General features: G+C 38.9%; 1 protein-coding gene across 6 annotated transcripts in view; it reads right to left on the minus strand.

Moving 5' to 3' along the window:
- Positions 1 to 25,334, minus strand: part of LOC117210007 (fasciclin-3) — a 343,353-nt gene that overhangs the window by 120,346 nt on the left and 197,673 nt on the right. The window lies entirely within an intron of this gene.

Consider the following 25,334-nt stretch of genomic DNA (forward strand, 5'->3'; position numbering starts at 1 on the left):
TTCTCGATTATTTCGTACGAAAATCGGATTTACTTTTTACTTCGATGGCTCGAGCGAGAGGAAACAAAGAAAAGAAGATAATAAATTTAAGGGACTTTTTTTTACGCATTTAACGACGTGAAACGTGTAAATAGATAAAACCGAGAGTAAAGAAACGGGTGGAGGGTCGAAGTACACGCGAAAGGAGAAACGCTGATGTCTTTAGTATTCCGAGCGTAAGCCGAGACTTCGACAGACGGCCAAGTTCCGCGCAACTTTTGATTGCTTTCGCAATGAGCTTTGTTAAATGTTAAACAGGATGACGCGTCATTGGCCAACGTGCCCAACTTGGATTCCTCCCATTTGCTACCACGCAGACGTCTACTCGATTTTGCGAGACAACGCTCGGCTGGAAAATACGAGATCGTGGAGATGCAAACGGCAGAGTAAACGAAGGTATTTCACATAGGCGAAACATGGTTTTTACCATTTTATGGCTTACTGTTAGAACACCTGTAGATTTAATTTCTAATTTTGACGAATCGTGGAGGAAAGAAGATCGAGCAACTATGACACGTAATTAAATTAATCGACTCGAAGGTCACAAGGGGGAAGACGCGACAAGTTAAAATTAAACTGAAAAAATATAAGCTTAATATATTTATCACATAATGATCACATATTATCGAGATCTTCGAACTGAATAGGCTATTCCTCTTTTCATATTAAAATATATCCTTTCAAAGATGAAATAACATCAAACTCAGAGAATCAGAGAAATTGAACTTTTCTTATTTTTCTGCTGTAATCTTCATGCGTGCCTACATAGCTGTATCATTAAAAATGACTCGTGTATGATTAAATAGAGCATCGAAGGGAGTAATTTATCATCGCCTGAGACTAATAACGAAAGGACTATTTTACGTACGAAGAATGTTTCGCAATAGGTTTGACGGTTTGCACGTGTATACTTTGCAAAAGCACTGGTTTCAATCAATTTAACCGAACAAACGAGGCTACTCGTATTCGTGAAAACGTCAAATTACCGCGGATTATAATCCAGCAACGTGCTCGCGTGCTACGAAACTTTTAATACTCGTGCCAAAAGCGTTAAGCTTGAAAGCAAAGTAAACTTCGACCTAGCGGGCGTAATTGTAGCGCTCATCGATCTCGTACTCGGAGAAATCGTTAGTCCTGCCCAAAGTACTATTGAAACTTTGTGAAAACACTTCTCTCGGCCCACCCTTTCGTTTTCACCTGCTCTCATCGAGATCGGATTCAAAATTTCAATAAATAGAATTTCGAAAAATGAAAAATCGTTCCTAAACTTAATTCGATACTTTATTATGTTAGGATGTCCCAATAGTTTCTTTCGTTTCATGAGTGAAATAATAGACGCACAACATTTTTTATTTTGTATTATTTTATGATCTATTTTGTAGTAACAGAATAAAATGGATCAAACAAAATTCAGTAAAATAATATGAAACAAAAAATGTTGTGCATCTACTACTTTCTTATAAAACGAAAGTAACTTTCGGGACAACCTGACACTATTACATTATACCATAATAGCCTGAAAATTTGCAGAATATCAGAGGAAATATATATGGGACGATAGATAGTGAAATATGTATTCTAGAATATGAAATATATACACACATTCACACAAATAACGTAGCAAAGCAATGTGACGCTGTACGTTGTCGTTAACACAGGAAGCTCGTTTTATACGACCAACAATGATATCATCGCTTCGCAGCTCACGAAATTCAATCTAACAGATTCTTTCAGAACGATAGAAAATTATTTGTCTAATAAAAGATATTACTTTGTTAACCAGATTATCCCTTAACGAGAAACTTCTATGATCGTGAGATTTAAAAAATTGGTAATAAAGACAAATGAATTTTGATATAAACCTGATATAACTTGTTGTAAGAAAAATGTTGATTGTACATAAGAAGACAGGGGATTTAAAAAAAAATTATTATCCGAATGACGAGTTAACTCGTTTTATCCCGTTAAAAAATTAAAAAGTCTTATATAAATGACAATATTTTATATTGGATACAATTAAGTTGACATGGTTATAGTTAAATTTTAATAGTGAAATTCCGTATGTTTCGACATGTTGGAACCTATTACTATACGAAAGTCGAAGGAAGCGGGTCGGTGACCGAATGGTAATGCGACGACGATACTATTCGATGGTACGGGCCACTAGATATCGGATCCCGAGGATATTGGTTTAATACACAAAGATGAACGTTATGGATTTTGGATGGCGGCTTTTGCCAGAGTCAAATGACCTCGTATCGCATCCCAAAGGAATCGATGCCTCCTTTCGGACCGCTGCCATCCTATTTGTCTCTCTTCTTGGCTAGCAAGATTTCGGCGACAGATGAAATCTCTGATGTTGCTACGCTACATTTAACTCTATACCACGGAAAAAGTGCCCACAAATCGTGAAAAGAAGGTGATAAGCAATAGTACGCAACGTCCATTACGAAATATTGCCAGAGCAATCAATTTTAAATGGCGAACAAACGGGGCATTTGAAGCAACCAAGTTCCAGAATAATTTAATATCGGAAATGTAGATCTTGTTGGAAATATCTCATTCATACATCCCAGTATAAATTAGTAAAGAATGATTAATAATTTAAATAACTATTGGCTTGACTTAATTTGAATTATTAACTGTCATTGGCGAATGTAAAATCGTCATAAACAGCGACAGACATTAACTTTCAACAAACAAGAATTCACTCATAAAATCGCAACAAATATCGATACGTTGTACGCTAGAATGGCACGCGAAATCGGAATTTTCCTTCGTGTTTATTGAACGCATCTTTCCTATACTGCGCTAAAAACAGACGAGACAGAGTGAATGGGGAAAATGTTATTCGTCATTCGTCGACGATATCGTGTCTAGCGTGTTCTAAGAGACACTCGCGTATCTCCCAACGTTACATATGTATACGTAACTATTCTCTACCATTTTTCCTGTTCTTTTTCTGCTTTTTTCATTTTTCTAGGCTTCTGCTACGTATGGCACGCGTGCAGTCAACGTATAATCTCGTCACGATTCCGTGGGACGCGACGTTATAAAATCGTAGGCACCGCTAACTGTCCGCCATTTAAACACAACGTGAATAATTAATAGCAGCCCGTTGGCCTGGTTTCGCGGGATGTACACGAGTCGCTTTTACGCCGGGACGACACGTGAGCGAACTGGCAATTTATTCGCCCTTTACTGCCTCGTAAAAAAGGCAGAGAGAGGTGGAAAAAGAGGAAGAGGAAAAAGAGTGGAAGTAAAAAACATAACGGTAACAACAACACAGAATACCGGTGGCACACGTACACGTAGTAATTCCGTGTACGTGGAGCGGAGGACGTGAATTTCCATAAAATTTCGGCCATCGTCTTGATCAACAACGCATAAATTGCCGGCTATGAAAGCGAATCTGTAGAATTCATGGGATTACGGGTGGTAAAGGAAAAGAGAAAAGGGAAATGGAAGAAGAGAAACCGTGGGGAGGAAAGAAAGGAAACGAGGGATGAAGCAAAGAGATATACTGCGAGCAGCCCTTTTAAAGATTCATCAACCGTGGCTGTAAATAGGAAAGTAAAAAAAACCGACATTTCATCGCGAAGCTCGTTTCCGCTTCGAGAAGAACCGGCCACCAAGGAAATTGTGACTCCAAGTTTGATCATATCCCTGGAATATTCTACGGTGTAGCAACTGTTTCAGTCTTCTTAGTATCGGTCTTGAGAACAGTGGACGATCTTTTTCTCATTTTACACTAGCAGCGAAAGTTTCGTATCTTACGGCATATTTTTAATATCTCAGAGTTAGAACGTATTTTGATATAATTACAAGATTGTAGAAGATCTCTCGACTAACTTTTTTAACTTAACTAAAATTCCGCTGAGAGAGCTAACTACGTGATAGAAAAATAAAATCGATTATAGAGACTAATGGGTACTAAAACTGCGTAACAAAATTCACAGAGTTCATCCTCTTAATTGTACAACTTAGCAGATTTCTGTTACTCAACTTATCATTCGTTAAGTTAGATCGCTCGCCTAGTCTGAAACTGGCTGCAAATAAATGCAAAATACTAAAAGTAGAAGATTCTAATTCGGTATTCGAAAGGTTTCCTCTATTTCACGGTAATCTTAAAATCCAATCTACCTTACAAAGTTCACGAGCCGGATCTCTTCACTGCATTTCTGCGCGCAAGTGGTCCGGGAACGCGCGTTTCCCATTTTTCTATGTCGACGCGACACCGATCGCTTAACACGCCGTCTTTCACGCCGAGAAATACCCGATTTACCGGGTTTCGGACATTTTTGACGGGAATCGACAATATCGCGTGAAATAGGGGCACAATGGTCGATATAAAAAAAGAGAGAAAATAGGTGGGAAGGAAAGGAAGGAAACTCAGCTGTTTCCTGGCAGAGACGTGAACGCGCCACCAACATTTCGAATGCGCATGGGTTCAAGCATTTACGAGGGCGATAATTTCGTGGAAAACCTACGGTGTTCTGGCTTTGTAGCCCCCGCAGTTTCTTTTAAAGCGATTTGATTTTCAGTCCCTTAATCTAAAGTTCCGATGTTCCTTAAAGAAGCGAGAAAGTTATTCTTCAAAGAAGCTTCTTTATGATTCTCTCTAAAGCGAATTTTTTAATGAAAGTGTACGATGATCTCCAAGTTATATGATTTTACAAAAGAGATTAAAGTAGCTTATAAAATAACAAACAAAAAGTTTGTGTATTTTTATAAGAGAGACAGAAAGCAACGTCGGCATAACTAAGTAGCCTAAGTACATTACGTCTGACTATAACTAAGTTTTACTAATTTACTAGTTTTATAGATTTTATCCGATACTTACACGCGCTATCTTCTTTTTATTCGCTAAATATTAATAAAAAAGCTTTAACGAACAACTACAAAAATTCCACACAAATTCCAGCGGTCGCATAATATACACAAAATAGCTTCGAGTGCCAAAGTACCACATCCTATTAACATATCGAGTTAATCGAACCAGCTTTAAAGTTCAATGGTGAATCTTCTAAGTACTTTTGGCACGATTTGGAATTACGTAAATACACGATAGGTCAGAGAATCTTTTGACGGTCATGGAAACACGCCGGTCGGGGATATTTCAAACGAAATCGCGATTCAAACTTGCCAAGAGGCGTTCTCATCGACGATCATCGATAATGGTTTGCCGATTCGGAAATATAAAAATTCGCTGGCAAGAGAACATACAACAAACACCATTTTCGTGCTACTAGCGATATGGTTCGAGAAACTTTTCCTGCGTTCCTTCTTTTTTCGCATATGGCGTTTGGTTTGTGTGTAGTCATTTGTGCACTAAAGCTTTCGTCGTATCGACGCCACCGCGTTCCTCGCGGTAAAAGCACGCGAAAATGCGACAGCATTGCTCGCCTTACGGCTTTTAAACTTAAAACGATTTACCGCGATAGATATGTACCGGCGGCGATGCGCTTCTATTGAGACCTACCTATATGCGATATTAAGCTTCCTACGCAGTCGCCGAGATCCAGTTTCTTGCATTTTTATTATTCGAATAGCGTTATATGTAACGTTACGAGAAGATAGAGTTACTCAAATCGCCATCTTCGACATCTTAACATTCGGTCTGGAACTTTGGACGATATAATGAAACTTGTTGTATATTACGACGAGCGTCGTTATTTTAATTAATGTTTTATCGTTCATATCACGTTCATACTCTATATAGATGATATATCGCTGCTTATTAATCCACTATGAATTTATAATGGAGCTGAACATAGAAATGAAATTGAAAATTCCGAAGAAACGCGTAACATCTTTCAGGAAATGTAGATCGCGCGATTTCGCGGTTCATCTACGTCTTTATTCAGCAAAATGAAAAGCGGTGGCCGTCGTTTCGGATTCAATATGCGGCATTGAAAAACAATTACACGTTGTGGCTCCTTTAATTCGCCTCCGAGCGGCAGGATATGCGAACGTTCGCTGTATAAAATCGCAATAAGGAATATTAATGAGCGGTATAATGTCCACGATCAGGGGCCGTTCGACGACATCGTAGGCGCGACGTAGTTTGAAAATTGGCTGGCTAACTCAAAATCGAGCACAGCGAATTCGTGTCCGATATTCCGGACATTAAAATTTCATGAGACTTGATAACGTTTAATAACAGGAAACAGTCCACACGTTCTGCCATGTTGCAACAGAAATCCAGATATCCTTTGAACCTTTCCCTTTCTTTCTCTGCCAATTTAAGCGAGCAATTGTTTCTTTTCTTGCTAGAATTTGAAATGATATTAGTAGATCGGTCGAGAGATATGTAACGCTTTCCGACAATAGAGTTTTTATTCAAAAAACAAAAGAAAAAAAGAAAAAAAGAAAAAAAGAAAAAAGCGTTGATTCACGAGGCGTTGGCTCGCACCAAAAATGTTCTCGCGTTCAATGAATCCGATTATAGCCGAAAAACAAATCGAGGCAGCGTCGCGAGAGAACAGAACGTATTAAAAGCATCGATCACCTATTACATCGATTGGTTGTTTACGCGAGCCGATGCGGGGGTATCTCGCAAGCTGGCAGCGATTTAAACGAGTCGTTTGAACGTGGACGCGGAAACTTCTTGTCGATAACGTTCGATTCGATCGAAATGTTTCAATTCACGACCGGGAACATGACTAATTTCACGCCATAAAATGGAATAAACAACGTTTGTGAGAGCTTAACGCGCGAAAGCAATTTGTCACTCGAGTGGATTATTTATTTTACAAAAAGATGGAGCGTAGCGTGAGATGAAAATAACGGAATCTGTCGAAAAAATATTCGAGCTCGATGAAACGCGAAATCTCGACGATCGAAAACTTTTATAACGTCGTAATAACCGCTACAACGATCCGTGTCCGATGTCGTTTCACGTGTTCATCGATAAACCCGTACGATCTGTTGTTTTTATTTCGTAATCTATTTCTCTCTCTCTCTGACTTTATTTTTTATTTTATTTCGCCGTTTTCTTCCACCAGAGAGCACCGGGTTCCATCCAATCGGATAGCGAATACCCGACACGGATAATATTATTTCAACGAGCGGGGAAAAACGATTTGGGCGTCAATGACGATTCGATTGTTGACTGAAAACAAATGACAGTGGGTTGGAAGAAGGGTGGCTGACGCGTTCGGTTGGATGGACAAACGATTCGACAGAGAGGTATAGGTACTGATTTCGAGCGTCACCGATGTCCAGTGAAAAGCGCAAACGCGCTCAATTAGTTCATAATTTCGCGCGTATCTCACCCCGTACGCTTCCCAGCAAAAGCTGAACATTTTCGTTCGACACGCGACCGATTAATCGATCGAAAGTAGGTGAACGATTTCGCACCATTCGATGCTTTGTAATTTGATCATTTGGAATTGTAGATCTGCCTCGGAGGATTGATAAATGAGAAATTTTAAATATAAATGATAAATGATAATTATTAAAATTGATGGTAATTATTAAAATTGAGAAAAATAAATAAAAAGACTGAAAAATTCATTGAAATCGATTTTCAGTTCTTGAAATAATCATAAAACGGAAGTCGATCGGTTTATGTAGGTACACCTGGAAAATAAAATTAAATAATCGAATAGAGAGAAAAGTAAGGTAATCGAATTATTTGGAATGCAGCAATCTTTTCTAATTTTCCAGTAGAGAAATAACGACTCTTCGATGGAGAAACAGGATATACGAGCAGTGCCTGTAGCTTTCCGCGTTCTCTTTTTTCAGTTGGGAGAAAAAGAAAGAAAAAAAAAAAAGAGAAACAGTGATGCAAGGAAAAAGCTCAGGGGACTGAGTGGCTACAAGCAAACGCTACCCTTGATCTGCGGCTTTTAACTTTCCGGAAATCACTTTCCTCCATTATTTCCTAACGCTCTCTCCTCCCAGACGCTTCCGTTGAATCCCCAAGCAAGACACCGGGCATTACTTACGTTCTGAGCCTGATACTTATAAAACACTTATTTACTACCACGCATTTCCGCAAACTCTTTTGGCCTTGGCCATCTGGATTACGATCTAACTAAAATTCATATCGTTTCAAAAAAAGTGTGACGAAATTACACGCTAAATATGCATTCTTTCGTAACTACACTATCTTTCCATATATTCGGTGGTCATATTAACGAGGAGCAACTTCTTTCTCTCTCTCTCTCTCTCTTTCTCTCTGTATATATATACATACATGCATCTCCGGCTTGATTTCAGATTTTATCAACATAATTACGATAGTCGTATCACATTGCAGTGTTAATTAAATTTCAAAGAGTCTCGTATAACTCACATAGCATATTCATGAACATTTTCCGTGGTAAATATTCGAACACTGTTGCGAGTCACCCGTAGATCGCCGAATATCCCCTGGAAACGAAGCCGGATCAACGAAATAAGACTTCTCCTTTGCCAAGAATTCTACGCTCGCGTTGTAAGGGAAGAATAACACGAACTCACGGCGAAAAGGGGCGATAGCCACGAAAGAAATCGCGTAACGCAGGAATCAGCTAAGAAACCAACGGCTATCTAAAGCAGGTCGTCGAAAATGAATTTGGCGTGTGGCCACGCTGTCGGAGGATCGAGATGATCCTCAGCGACGTAGAATGGAAACGGCAGCGAGGATCATTCGGAGCCGGAAGTTTTCTCGAGGACCGTATCGTTGACCTTACGTCGGTCCGTATACGTTGCTTCGATGGAATCCAAAAACAAGTTTCACGTAGCAGGCTGTTGCCGCGAAAGTTTAAATAATCCAATCTTCCTTCTGTTCCCTCGGTGTTCCGGCGGATATGGCGTCGACATTTCGTCGGGAAGAAATCTCCTCGTTGAGTTTCAATTTCATTATCGGGAAACGAAAGGGATTGGCCGTCGGTTGCAACGCAAAGAGAATGGACGTGTAAGGGAATCTGTTGTGCATAGAAGCAACCTCGTTATTCGCCGACCCGTTGCTCGCGAAGGGAGCACGCTGAAAAAAAGCTTTCAACCCTCTTCCTCCGACTGTCGCCGTGTCAATTCGTTTTCGTGTTTTTTTAGCGACACGAGCATCCGGGGTGGAACGATGTTTCTGCCCTATTCGAAAATTATACGTCGTCTCGATCGTCTGTAACAGGTTTGCTTCGAAATTAATTTCTTTACGGAGTTAAGAAGTTGGTCGTTTGACAAATTTTAGATAACTTTCGAGTGAAAAGTTTCTGACGAAGATAGTTGAAATGAAGAAATTGCAGCTGATTTAAAATATAATATCCGAGTGCACATTCGCGTGGAAATATGGTGAATCACAGTGGTACGAGTCAAGATTTTGAGAACTGAAATTTAGTCACGTATTTCAACGCTGCATGCATTTTTTTACTTAGAAGGTAAGGTGAATTTTTTATAACAATGAACACGGAACATAATTTTACGAAAAATAACAGTAGACTGGTTCGGATCGTTATGATTCTCGGACATGCAATTGAGTGCTTTTTAATACATCCTCATTTTTCAAGTGCAATTATACGCTGTACTTGCTAAAAAATTCCAACAATTATAGGGTCAATTAGGAGCATTTAATAATAAATTCAAACAAGATTAACGAGGCTTGGAATTTCAATTAATCGTAAAATTATGACTGTCGCGTGGATCTAATTATACGAGCACGCGTACAATCGGACATTCTTCTCTCACAGAAACAAATTAAAGAGAGTATGAGATCAATTTGAAACTCATTTAAACAGCTGGAATTCAATCTCATTTTCGATACTGAATGAGAACAAAGAAGATTTCTACTGTAATTTGACTTTTAACGTGCAACAGTGGTCCTAACCGCTAAACCTACAAAGCTCGATATGAGAAACGTAATAGTCGCTTTAAAACCTTTGTCTTTAAAATTCCTTTTTGCCATTTCACATCGCGCTTCAGATGTTTAACTTCAAATGACCGACCTTCTGGAACGTGGCGTTCTGTTTGCGAGATCGAATCGTCCACTTTTCAGATTCGGCACTGAACTCCCGATATTCGTCCTCGATTCTTTGTTTCTTCGGTGTTTGACGTTGAATTAACCTCGAATTATGCTGGACTTCCAGCTAGTTTCAAATTTGACGAACATTATCACGATAATCGTACATCGTTACAGTGCTGTTGAAATTTTGAAGAGATTTCTACAATATACACAATATGTATACTCGTAAAAGCTTTGTATGGTTGCTCAAATAGAATCTTGAGCCACTAGAATTTTTATTCTGCGAATAATGCTATATTTTCGAAGTTACTGAATTAAAAGCTATTAGTCTGGATACATGGGGAGATTTTCGTGATTTCGAACGCGCATGTTCAAGGGATAACTATTATTTAGTCATGCGTTCGGTACATTTTTCCCCAAAGAGATTTCGTTACAACAAAGTGTCTCGGATTATCCGACTGTTCTCTCCAACATGGGCATAACCGAGTGAAAAATGTGCGATGTGCCTGCACGCAGCAGGTACAGGCGTGCAATAAATTTTCGTTGTTCCAATAGCCACGAAACGGCAGCAACTATGATGGACTATTTGATCGAAGTACAATGCATGTTTTCATCACGACACACGAGATCTCGATTCGTAATATATGTATTAGTATTAGTATTAGTGTAAAGAGAGTCGAAACTCGAAGTGTAGCAAAGATTTTTTTACTACAATACTGTCTGTTTAATCTACGACACGCGAATGTACGAGAAAATGCGTTTTATCAGGGAATGCTCCTCGTTGAAAATTTACCATGAAAAAATATTTCGCCATCACGTAACGTTTAACTAAAAAGTAAAAAAAGAAACGAAGATTGATGTTGTCTGAATGAATGAAAAATACACTTATTACTAAAATATTACTCGATACGATAAATGATACAACCGTCAGACTGTATTTTAGAAAGCCATATTTTTCCTGAATTAATATTTATTTCTTAAGTAATGGTATAAGGCGCGCTTTGAAGATACTTTAGATTTTTAATAAAATTTAAAACCGCGATAAAACAGATACGTCGTAGAGATATTAAATAACAATATATTTTAAATTCTCTATTCACGAATCCGCTGTTGTTCCAGCGTTTTATACCTCAAACTTAACCGACATTTTTTCCAAGTCTCTCTGGAGGAGGAACGTGTACAGACAGATTCTTTCAGCTTATTGTAAAAACCATGTATACTTTATGAACGTATTCAAGGAGCGTGGGTTGCATAAACGAGGCGATATGGACGCAGGTGGACTTCCGTAGAAACGACCAATGAATTCTTCCAGGGAAACTGCTGCTCGTACACGAAAATGTTCATAGACACTTTCTTCATCGTGCTGGTGTAAAAGTCTACCACAAATTTCCGGACTTATACTCTTGTAAAAATATTATTGACGGCCGATGCGCTAAAGTTCATCCAATGAAAAGTTCCGACCCACTTGTTGTTTCGTTACGAGGCCATTCTGTAATTTGTCTATTCCACGTTCTTTTCCTTTTTCTTCTTTTAGAAACAAAATATTCCGAAAAGTAGGATATCTAAGAAGACAGAAAGTTCGGAGAACAGCAGAATTAATCGTCGAAAAACTTCAAACTCATAAATAAATCATATCCTCTTTGCTATAGTACAGGCGATGTTTCATGCAACTGGATCATTCTATTGTAACTTCGAAGCAATAGAAGACAGAAAGAAATGTAAAACCGACAATGTATCTGTACAAATAAATTCAAACATTCAACGTTCCTAACTCTTTGCAACGCATCGTAGAAGCTTCTGTAAATCGAAGCTTTGCGAACGACAGCTTCCAATTTAATAACATGATCAGGATAGATAGCGCGACGAATGTTAAAGCCGCTAGCCGGCTGTTAAAGCGAACGCGGTAATTTTAAACAATTCCGTTTCACGCGTTTCGCCTTCTTCCATTTATTTTTGCGTTTTCCCCATTCGCGTAACTTGCTTGCTTTCCATCTATGTTCAACCGTTCTCTTTGTTCTGCTTCCCACGAGTCTTTTTTCGCCTTCTTATCGTTTATCGTCGACAACGTCGCGGCACGTCGCTTCCTAGTCTTTTCCGCCGCTCGAGATTGCGGACGCCTGCTTTCATCGGATGATCAAAGTTTTCCGCGCGTATATTGTTATGATTAAAGTTCGCGGATTTTTACGCGCCCTTTAAGTGCATTCTTATGTTACGCGTCGATAGAGTGGCGAGAGACAGGGAACAGCAGCTTCGAGCAACTCTTTCACTTCCAGTCGAGCATGCGAGGAAGACGTAAGCGTCTTCTGAGAACTTTTGTTAAGGTGTCGAGAAACGACGCTTTTTTAATTGTTCTTTTCTCAAAATAAATGTACTGTAAGGTAGATGTACTGTAAAGTATTCGAATACTTATACAGAACTTTTATGTTCATGTTGTACGTGTTACGTAAAATATTTTGCGATCTCTGTGTAAACGTATTTTTAAATTTGTTCCAAACTTGATCAATATACTCGTGATAGATGAGTTCAATGACGATGCTAATGAAATTTTGGAATGTTTCATATCGTACACGTAATACAGGGTGGTTGGTAACTGGTGGTACAAGCGGAAAGGGGTGATTCTACGCGAAAAAGAAGTCGAAAATATAGAATAAAAATTTTTTTTTTAATTTTTCCATCGAGACAACGATCTACAGTGAGATCCGTTATAACGTACCGCACGCGTACCGTGCGAAAATTCAAAGTCGATTTTCTCGAAAACAAAGCCTCAAACGAAAAATTTTTATTCTATATTTTCGACTTCTTTTTTCGCGTAGAAAAATTATATTAATAAAATATTTATAAAAGGTGTCTATAAGCGTTTGACTACTTCCGTGAAGCTGTGTAAACATAGCGTACTTATTTATTGCGTCGCGTTTGTATAATAATCTCGATAAATATTTGTTCATTTGAGGCGTTCTCAATTCATTGGATAATGGAAACCCGTGGAAAATTGATCGAAGTCGTATTTATTCGCGACATTATTATTGTACGTGTTGCATCTCTTTGCAAATATCTGCGCGCTGTGTTTACAATGTCACCTCTTGAAACTTCTTTTCATGTTTTCCAGCGTTTCCACGTACAATATACGTTTTGAATTATTATACCTCGATGTATAATATCGTCGACGAAAAGGTACGGTCGAATAAATAGGTGAGATAGCAAACTCTCTATGGATGGTTTCATCATTCGCACGAACAGAAAATTAATATTATCTTTTCCGTGTGCATTGCGTATTAACTATCCAGTATCGAGTTAAATTTCTCATAGCTGCTTTCGTTCCTGATAGATCAACCTTACGATACTCTTTCTTAAACATTAATGATTCACTTTCATTCTTCGCATACGGAGCAAACTTTAAATACAACAACGAGGAAATTAGCTCCGTATTAATACGATGGCACGATACTTTGACTTTTAATATCGTTCTTGTTTCATCTCGATACTTATCCTGCCTCGTATATAATTCTAACATATTATCGCTTAGAGAGATAATCCTGACTAATTTACTCTGCTCTCAGACCTGTTCGCTTCGATCTTTCTCGCGTACTTTGTCGCTGACCTACCTCAATCTTGCTCTTGTCTGGATATTGCCTACGGTAGACGCTGAATCAGCGGCTTTTTTTCTACTATCACCAATACGTACGTATTTTACAGAAAAAAAGGTGACTCAAGACGGCTTTGATCTTTTCGATCTCCATTCACGTGCTACAAACAAGCGATACTTTCCATACGATATCCAATACTTTTACGCATTGACCGTTGGAGAAATTTTATAAGTTTCAAAGGCTTTATTTGTCCCTTTCTTTAGTACTGTAACTATAAACAGATTTTATTTCGTTCCTTCGTTCAGTTTATTTTACCGTTACTTACACGCTGTCACCTTCGATTTCATCCCCAATTTTTGTTATACCATTTGTTAACGTTTTGTATTCATAAAATACATCGTATCAGATGATATAATGATATTATTGAGAAAAAAGGAATACTTAAAGTAGAGTAAAATTCAGCCACTACATTTGGCCAGATGATCGCCACGCAAGTTACATTTGTCCCACGGTATTTCGTCCCTTTAAATACATTGTAATACCACAATCGAGGGCAGCGGCGATCCAATAATAATTTTATCGTAACTACCTCGTAATCCTATTGCTACGTGCGGTTAGAGTAAATGGAGAATCGTCCGGTCAGCTTCGAACTGTAGCTGAAAGTCGTAACATAGAAATTGAGGGCTTGCGTTACCGAAGTGTCTTGCAGCATTTTAAAGGATTATCCGGTGGATCGGATCGGATGTCGACTGCCGCTAAACTTCATCCGGATGGACATAAAGTTCCAATAGTGCAGTCCGGACATCCGAAGATGTTCGACGGTTTATCGCGCAGTATAACATTTGACAGGAAATAACTTGGGACAGTTTTTCCATCCGAACAGGTAAGTCCGCCAGCCTAAGTTTTTTCAGCCTAAACCACTAATGGAAAAGTACGCCAGAACCATAATTTTTCTTATGTATGATCGTCGCCTACAAACTTTCCAACTATATACACGGATATTCATTTTTACTCGAATATTCTTTTTTCTTTTACGGTCTGAGTTTCTTTCACGGAACGGGCATAAATTAAATAAATAAGTTGACTGAAAATTCTGAGTTGCAAGAATCGCTGCGTCTGGTTCTCATCTTTGTGGCTGATAATTATGTGTTAGTTTCTTTTTACGATGTTGAAATTACATTATGGTTGTACTTATAGGGTTACAAAATCAATACAATATCGATACAATATTATGGCAGACTTTGACGGACCAACGAAAAGCAAATCATTCTACTGTCGTATAAAATGATGTACCTTCACAATTATTTTATAATCAAACAATACTGAACATTTTACTTTGCTCGCTGACACGATGATATTTAGATATCGCTATGTAGGTTACAGATATTTCTTTTATGGCAGGTTCGATAAAGAAGAGTCATTTCCTAAATCCACACATTTTCCCGATTACCGGCGTAAACATATTGAAAGCATCGAACGAAAGATCCATCGTCACCCTCCGTTAATAACTACGTAACCGTGAAAATATAGCGACGAAGGGAGAGACAGAGGCTCGTACGCTATCTTCGAGCCGGATGATTAATTTCGTTGACTTTAAAGATCGATAATGGAACGCCAATCTTTGACGAAGAACGCGGTGGTTCTAATGGAGCCGGCGGATGATAGAGAAACGAATAACGAACGATGGAGCTGCTCTCGTTCCATGAAGGATGAAAAAAGTGGTCCGTAATTCTTCCGTGGAATGGATCCGACGCGAAATAGAATTAAACGGCGCTGGTGGCCGCGAGCGATGAGTCGTGACTGGGTTATTGAAACAGAAACGCAATGATCCCCGGCAAGAAGTTTCAGGATATTCTCCGGAGATTTAACGAATTCACCACCTGCTATCCAACTATAACTATAACGGGAAAGCTCAATTTCTCGATGCGGTGAATGTATGAACATTATTTTAGATCGTGCAGAGAAGCAGGTTAATTCCGCCAAGCGGTTCGATTGAAAATTTAATATCGATCGTAATTGAGATCGGATCGATCAAAACTCGAAAGGGATTCATTGTTAATCGTAGAATATCTGTCTGGGAAGAATTAAAATAATATCTATTTCATTCGTCGCAGCAATGAGTTTTAAGGATTTCAATGTTTCAACTATATTGAATTAATTTTGAAATCACAGTGATTTGGTAGATAAAATTATCAAATAATATTTCTGAGAGATTATACATCCACGATAATAGTAAAAATATAAGACACCTGTGGTTGAGAATTATTTCCTCGAAAACTGAAGAAATCTCGCAATCCATGTTGTCATTTTTTGAAACGTACCATCGCTAATTGTCGGACCAGGCTAATCTGTTCCTCAATTGATTCATTACCGTATTCCATGAGGACTTAAAGCACGAGACGATAAAGAAAAAGGACGAGGCGAGCAACACGGTAGACGAACGAGGCGTGCTGATATGATTGATGACGGATTTTGTCCGAGAATCAGCAGGTGCCCAAGAGTTTGCTGAGTAATTCATCGCGTGTACTTTTAGCCCGCGTGGACGAGGGATGCTTTCCAAAGAAGGACAAAGAGGGTAATAATTAATTGCTTCAAGGATCAACCCCTCTATTCTACTTTCTTGTTTTATCCTTTTCTTTCAAAACAACGTACTGTGTCAGCTACGTCAAAACACTGTGACGAGTGTGTATTTCGTTCAGAGGATAAAAAACTGCTGCTTGCTTTCCTCCACCTCGTTTCTTCTCCTCCTTCCATGTTATTTTTCTGCCTTTTTACGACCTCGACGAGCACACCATGAACATATTCTAATTGAGTCGTGTCGTTTGCAAAGTCGACTCAAAGAATTGCGCAGTCGCCGATTGCGTCGCGATAGAAACAATTTTTCTTTTCTCCCGACGTAATAATGATATTTTAAGACTCTTTTATCGTGCTTTGCTTTATATCACGCCGTGTCCCTGTTTATTATGCCTCATGATTAATTATGTATTTCGATCATGCAGCTGGTAATTAAATGGATTCAGACTGAAGGTGAAGGGAATTTATTTTCTTCACTTTTTACACGATGTATGATTAATCGGGAAAGCAGAGCATGAGAAAGATCGTGTGTTTGATTTAATTGCAAATTTAGGTGGGCATCGAAGAAATCTATTGAATATATGTAGAATTCTAAATCGACTAAACTTCAAGCATACCCCGCTGGATCGTATCTCTTCGACACTTGAATAAACCATCCGCGATTGCAATCCATCACTCCGCTTGAAGGTTAATATTTCTTTAACCCTGTCGAGGTGAAATACTTGCCACATAACCGATACATCAGGGTTAGCTGGATCTCGAGCAAAGAGGTGGATAGCGTTTACGAACAGCTCGCGAATAAATTCACACACACGGTCACGAAGTGTAAAATATTGATAATAGAAATTAATTTGTCCTAACAAATTTCCCCGCTAATTTTTTGAAGGATCGTCGATATCAAAGATTGTGAAAATGAGCTGACGTTGAAACATAGATTGGCAAATAAGTGATAAAGATCCGATACACAAATGAAGAATGAAAATACATCGTCCATCATTGACAAAAGGGAACATACGATCCGAAGCAAAAGCGAGAAAGGAAACCGAGGATCAAGAGAGAAAGAGGGATAAATCCACCCACCCGCATAATCAAGTTATCGTCGCGACATATCGCACATTAATCACAACTATCAATGACAGCCGCACACCAGCCATCGAGGTCCTTTAATCCCTGGCTGGCTCGTGTCTCACCACCCACCGTCACCTCGTCCGCTTCGTTTCGCCTCCATCGCATCCGCTGAACCATCCTCAATCCGCTATCTTCGCGATTAATGACTGGTCACGGCAACTTCCGTCGTTGCTGACTCTTCCGGTCTCTGTTATCGAAGAAATCGCTTCGATCTGCCAGTTTCCGAACCTCCATTGTCTCCAACAACGATAAAGAAGGAGATAATGGTAAGTGGAAATTGGCGAAAATCGCATTTATTACGATTAAATCTTAGGAAGTCGAGAGAGCTTCCGACGATGAATTGTCGGTTTCGAGATCGCGAATTTCAACGATATTATCGATAATAGTCCGACTGTGATTTAGCGAGATCACAGAGTAGAAGTTCAAAGTAGATTTATCGTTGGATAACTGTGCATAAATTTCTATTTTCACGTATAGAGCTACAGAAACGGAATACAAGCAGAGATTACGTTCGTCTATTAAATTCTGCAACGAGTACTTTGGATATTTTCATGTATTTCTGAATATTTTACGCATTATGTGTATTCTTGTGTCTACCCATAAATTCACGAACATCCACAGTTTACTGTCTCGGTACGTTTCCACGATTTGAAAGAATACGATGGTGAATTTCTCGTAACGATAAACGTAGGCTACGATTTTATGAAAAGCAGCAGCGAGAACCGACTTATATCACGTGTATACGTCCAATTAAAAATATCCACCAAATATTCTAGAATCAACCGACGATAATAACAGGCAACTAAAAAATTCCAATTCAAATGTGAAAGAGCTGAAACTGTTCATCCAGAAGCTGGGTTTTCCGTTCGATTGCACGATTCCATGAACGATCGCGGAAGCGCGAACGAAAGGGAGCTGGTAACGAAGGGATCCTCGCGAATTTAGAAAAAGGAAAAAAAAGAAAAGGAACGTTCCGTCGCGTCGTTTCCTGAACGTTTCCTGTTCGGGCTCGCTCTCGAGAGTGAAATTCCTTTTCTGTTCGGGGAGTCACGAGCCTCGAACGCCACTGCACGGCAATTTCGTGTATCGTCCACGGTCAATTAGAGCGGAATAAGGGAGGAACGAGTAGACAGACAGTGTTTCGGTCGAGCAGAGAACGCGAGTTCGATGGTGTGGAAATCATTGGCCGCGGTGTACGAATCAACAGGAGGACGTTTCGCTTCTGCTCTTCTCTAACCCCGGACCGAAAGTACAACAATGGAGTTTCTAACGGCCAATAGAAACTTGCCGATCCACTAACGAGATCGTCGGAATTCCTGGTGACTTCCGAGACCCTGGTTCTACCGATTTCCTTGCTACGACCGCATCATAAAATCTTGCTTCCGATGTAACGCAAAAGTATCGTCCTGAAGTACCTGTACTCGACGAGCTGTTTCGTTATTCTTCGATGTTCGATTATCGTACGAATCTATTTGAGCTCCTGAATTCCGATGAAATAAGAAAATGCTGGAACAATTAAATGGCATTTTTGAAATTGAAGCGTACGAATGATAAAACATATAATAAAAAAAAAAATAACCACGGACGTTGCTACTAACTAAACATAAATTTGACGAGAAGCGTGTTTAATCATCGACATGACATCGTAGGATATTTAGAATTGAGACAATCGATCGATGATAGGATTCAATCTTCGCTGAGGTGCAGACCAATAGGTCGATGCTAAGATATTAAATTCGTATTTGTGTACGCCGACGTGTAAATTCCATCGTACGCCAATATTAATTATTTGCTCGATCGTGCCAAGATCGTTAGCTGACCGTTAAACAAGCCACAGATTGTTTAGGATAATAGCCAGAGTCTATTATACATATTAGCAGTTGTGTATCTGACTAACTCATTAAGCGTTTAGGAAACACTATGGGTTTGCACGAACGAGATCCCTCGATGACGTTGTTTCGTGCCATTATTTCGAAACAACATTGATTTTGAACGCTTAGAGACAAAGTTAATAAAGAATTTAAGATAGATGATCATACGTCAGTGGAATAATCTGGTAAATTTTTGATTTGTCGACATGTTAGAACTTACAGAATGTTAAGTATCATTTTCCAAAATTTCATATGGTTAACACTAGAACTACCATACCAGTCAAATCGACTGGTTTTACAATTTTATTTTAAAATTCCTACTTCACGTTATATTTTCTTTCCGCAATGATGTAATGACTTTCGCAACAATAACTAAAAGAATAATACAATGAATTTTATTTTGTTTTTTTAGTAGTCAGACTTAAAATAATTTTGCATTAAGGCCACTTATACCAATATTAGTCAAAATGACTGGTACTTGCCAAAGCGTAAAAGGGTCCTGCAATCTGTTTATCGAACCCCAATTAACCAGTTTCCTCGTTTTGTACAACTTGCCACACGTTTTTCAAATTTTCACTGCGTATCATCCAATATGATGATATCAGTTATCGGGAAAACTCCAGATCGATGGTTAGAGCGCTAGATGCTAACACTAGAAATGCCATACCAGTCAAAATGACTGACTCTACAATTTTATAAATATGTCAACTCCTGTAAGAAAATAATAAATCAATAAATAGAAAAATATTCTATTATTACGTATTTTTTAAAAACCAGTCAAAATGACTGGTTCTGATAAAAATAGCTTCGATAGTTCTAGTGTTGATCCATGCTTAATTTTCGCACATACGATATAAATCATAGTTTCCTACCTGACGAAAGGAAACGTATTGTTTGAAAATCGGACAGAAATTCTCGTTATACAACCGGCGACAATAACATGCAAGAGCCAACGAACGTCAACGACTGCAGTGGCTCGTCCAGGTCTTGAAATCCGATACCGATCAAAAGTTACGGTACGACGAGCTATCCTCCATGGAGCAAAAGTTTTCGCCGGACACTCCACTTGCAGAACACTGTCCGAAACTTTCGTCAGGAAGCCGGGATTCGATGAAACGGGACATAGATTCCTCGTAGTTTTTGTTTTTCCACCAGCGAGTAAATGGAGTATTTCGTTTTGCCGATCGAAATCAGTGATTCTTCTAAAAATCGATGCGATAGAAACGTTGGAACGTGCGAATATGTGTCCCATTAATGTTTTTATGAATTAGTTAGAGTCGCAGTTATCGGCTGAAAGTGTATTAGTATCGTAAAAACAATGATTAGTCGGAACGCGAAAGTTGGAAACAAAATAAGGGAAATCCGAGAATAGGTTGGGATATGCTATGAAGGATAAAATTCCAATTATCGTCGATATTTCATACGTATTAAATTCCCAAGCTCAGCCTCTAATTTTCACTGAAAAAAACCGTGCGATCGGCTTAAACGAGATTTATCGTTTCACCGGATGTAATTGTCCATATCGTTAAACAACCGGGTGTCGATGATTCGCACGGGCTGCAAGTATTTTAAAATAATCGCCAGAACGCGTCGCGAAGCCGCAAATAAAACATCGTAATGGGCTGGCGAGTAGCTGATCAGCAATTTAGCGGAAAGCCGCCGTTTCCACGGTAGATAATTAATTAATTATAAAATATCTGTCGCCGTAAATCGTTACGAACGATATCTCATAATACTATCCTGTAGGCATTTACAAAAATTAATGTACTTCCTCTTCGTCTATACTGGTATCGTCTTAGTATATGTTTTTCTTCTTGTCTGCTGTTCTGTACTTTTCCGTAACGAATTGTGTTCGATATTGGATGATTGTCATTGAAGCAAATTCTAGCGAAAGAACAAGGTTTTATTACTCCGTATGCGAATATTTAAAAAACGTACAAACATATCCAATCGGTTATTAAGCTATAAAAATCAAAGATAAAGTTTCGCGGTGTGCTAACGAGTAAACGTCAATTTCCGATAATAAACGCAAAAGGTAAACTCGTCCAATTTAACTCGTTTCACGAGACGAATTATTTGAACGAGATAAAAATTGAAATTGAAGAACTTCGCGGTGTCAAAATCGTTTGGTCTTAATCCAAATGTATCAGTCGCCAAGGATTACCACGTAATGACACGCGAAATTTCACTCTGGCTCAAAACAGTAATTTCGTTTCAACTTACCGAAAGTTATCGACATTTTCATTTACGGAAAATCGCTTAGCTTCTCAGACCACTTTCGTCTCGATCCATCGTCGTTTCATGTTATTTTTCCAAGGACTAATTCGAAATAACAATTGATGGACGCGTCGCTCTATCAATTGATCACCTGGATTTTTGAAATTGATTGAAAAATGCCCGATATTTCGTCGAGGAGAATTCGTTTGGACAAATGGCCGACTTTCATCGATCGATGCTGTGCAGTTGCTTTTCCGAAGAACGAAGTCGATGAAACCAGAGGGAAGTTGCAATGGATTTTCGCGAATATCGGTCTTTGTAAACCGCCGTCCCGTCGTCGACGAATTTTTAATGAACTTGCGCGTTAAAAATGATGTTCTACGGATAATGCAAAGATCGCAAGAAATAAAATGTTCCGTGGTAATGAGATATTAAAAAAAAATTCCATCTGGTATTTGCCTGTGTCCGGTTGTACTGTTCAATAAATTCGATTCCGTGGTTATTCCACTGTCCTCGTATAATATAAAAATAATTACGCGCTGGAACTTATTTAATTGGATCAAAGTAATCAAGATACAGTCGTAGTAACAGGGAAAGAGAGAGAAAGGAAAGAGATAGGAAACGACACAGTGTATTCTGAATATAAAATAACGATCGTTTTTATATTAGACAGACGTAGCTTCATATTCAATGATAAAATGAGCCATTAGTTCTGTTTATGTAAAAATATCCGCAACTAATTAATTCGATACTATTATATTTTATTATTTTATATTTTTATAGTTGACATTTTCCGGTTATAAGGTGAACAGAACATAAATATAAAGCTCTAATTTTATCAGACTAATTTTATCAGATGCTTCAGATTGCAAGAAAAAGATTCTTTCGTGACAAATGCAAAAGCAGAGGGCATATTTGATCGGTAACATTAAAAACAGGTTGAAAATAAAATTCAATTATCGATGAATAACAATATCTTAAGTATTAGCCGATGAATACGTCGTTGCAATAACTGTCACAATTTCAATCGTCAGAACAAGCGAGACGTTCGTGAAACATTATTGCATACAATATGCGTTACGATATGTTTTGGAAGGACATAGATCCAGACTGATTACTACGTTGCTATGAAGCAATTTCGATAAATAGGTGACTCGCAATGGTTCAACAGAGAAATTGATAGCAAACTTGCGTCTAATTTGAGAGAAACCTCCCGTCTGCTTAGTATCCTAATCATGTTCGACCTCCTGGGAGTCTATGAAGTAATTAAATGTGGAGTAATGAGAGTAATATCCGATAAGAGAAACTTCAGCATCCTGACGTTGCATTAAATAAAAATTGTTATCGGTACAAAACTTGTGAATGGAAATGACCGAATAATATCTGTAATTTAATCTAATTGATAATTAGTTATATTCAACGTGACAAATTTTTTACACAAATAATGACTTCTCGTTGCTATGAATTTAATAACAAAGATTTCAAAGTTAAGTTATAGATATTTTGGTATATTCAATGTTTAATAATGATGAACTAAAAACGTTAATTATTTTATACCGTGCAGGATTTCCCGAAAGCAGGGCTTAAAGTTTTCGGTAAATGTTGATAGTCACAAGACACGACGTAACAGAAATTCTATTTTTCCTCTACCATTAGGTTTGTACTCGAAAGCCACAAATAAACATGCCGCGAATAATAGAAAAATGCTCGTAGCTTTTGATGGAAGAAGAACTCGCGAAGAATATTGTTGACTCGTTGAAGAATCCGGAAAAACACTCGTAGGATGCTTGTAGAACACTTCTGCGAGATTTGTAGAACACTCGACTTGTTTGGAAGAGAACACTTGCAGAAAGCTGGTGGAATGTTAGCGGAACGTTGGACTTGTTTCGGTTCGTAATACCGAATCAACTTCCAGATTCTGCAAGAAGATAAACTTCCTTCGAACGAAGCTATGGTTCGATTCATTTTACCGCGCAGTCTAAAGACCTCTGACGATATCTAAAGACCACCATACAGGACCTTCCGGGGATGTACGAGATCATAAATCTGTGTCCAGGAGTTTCGAGAGTACGGTAATATTGCCCGAGGACCGGAATTACAAGAACTGCCAGCTGAAGCAGCTCACAAACGAACCTTCGTCACGAATAAAACATCCACGTCGCTATTTTCATGAGAATCTTCTTCTACGATGGTTAATAAAAGAAAATTGATGTATTTTTCTAATCTTGGAACGTCGAGTTTTTCTATATTGGTTTATTAACGAGTTGCGAACCCATGTCAAGGAGAATCAAATCGTTAGGAAGCTGACGATCAAACATGTGCAACGTCTATCTTCTCGTAAACCAGGCCTCAAACTCCAAACTTAATTCTCCACTTTCGGCTTATTTTGATCATAGAATCTCCTGAACTTTAATCGTACCGCGAACGTAGAACCACAGTGTATAATAGTAGCTTTAATAATCATAGCGTTTCGTGAAAAACCGAGGTAGAACAGTTTTGATAACGACTCGACATTAGCCATACTGACTAAACACGAGATTCGGGCAAAGACGAGAAGTTATAAAACGAAAAAACAAGGAAGAAAGCAGCTAAAAAAGAAAGAGAGAGAAACCTGAAGATTCGAAAACGAGAGGCAGCTAACGGTAAAAGGCTCATCGGAGGGGATGTAAGGATAATTAGAGTGGCCTGCGGATGGGCGCAACGGAAGCCTTATATTCCAAGCAATGCTCATTAAAACAACCGTTACGTACTGATAGTGGCTCATTAACGGAAGTTTCGGTTCTACGATTCAATTACCTCGCCGGTTTTAATTGCGCCTGTCTATCTGGTCAGGATATTTCCTGGAATTTCGACAGAGCGACTTTATAATTATTTCGACCAAAAATCTTTCCACACGCCCGAGCGAATACCGAGTGTCGACGAATAATTGGGAAAATAGAAGCCTCGGTCTGTCGTGCGTGCGCCTCTGTCTCTTGACTCTAGCTTTTCGCTCCTCTACCTCCTCTCCCTAGATCTAATTTGCCCGTGTGCACCCTTCTACGCTCGAATTCCATGCCATCGTGCTTCGACGATCGCCAGCTTACACTTGGTGAATTTCTTCGAGACAGGGCTGCTGTGTTCTTGAAACTTCGTTAATTCTCTACGAATTGGCAATCTTTTTCTTTCCTTGCTTTTAGAAAGAACAACGTTTCTTTAGGATCATTGTACGAAATTGTAAAGGTTAATCCATTGTGGAGTTAGCGATAGATTTTTGTAAGTAAAAATTAGCTCCAGGAATCCTACGAAGCGATGGAGATCGTACGTCTAATCATTCCATGAATTCGCTACTCTTTAAATGATTTCATTAAGAAAGAAGGTATGTTCCTAATAAGATTCCTTTCAAATCCCTAATCAATTTCATCCATTGCTCATTCTTCAGCTAGTACTCATTAGCAACGGATGGAAATTACAATCAATCGTGTCCCATGACGCTTTATCGACACGAAGATTGCTGATGAAGAGGAGGGAGGGGACGAAAGTTCGAACGAACGAACGACTTATCACAGAGGTAAATTAGAATCAACGAGTCCTCGGCTCTGCACGAGTTCCTCGTCCCCCGAAAACGGTTTGGGTCTTAAGGACAGGGCTGCCGTATAATTAAATGAGTTAATTAAGCAATTTGCCTAAGTGGGGCCAGCTTAACGAGGAAAAACATGTGACGCTTCAACCCTTTGTTTCGTAAGCTTCGCTTTTTGTCCCTGGCTGCGAGCAACAAAATGCGCCGTGTTTCTGCTGACTCGTGTCTCGCTTCCGATTTTCCTTTTTCCACCTCGTTCCTTTGTCTTCCTCCCATCCCTTCCACTTTGCTAGCCGGTTCTTTACTGGTCGAAGGCTCCTTTGAACGATAGCCTCAATAACGAGGGCAATTTGCTACACCAAAAATCAACGGGACAAAAACGCGAACACTTTTTCCTTTCCTGGAAAAGTGCCTGGCCC

Source organism: Bombus bifarius, unplaced genomic scaffold, assembly GCF_011952205.1.
Source record: "Bombus bifarius isolate JDL3187 unplaced genomic scaffold, Bbif_JDL3187 scf7180000008199, whole genome shotgun sequence".
NCBI classification, from domain to species: domain Eukaryota; kingdom Metazoa; phylum Arthropoda; class Insecta; order Hymenoptera; family Apidae; genus Bombus; species Bombus bifarius.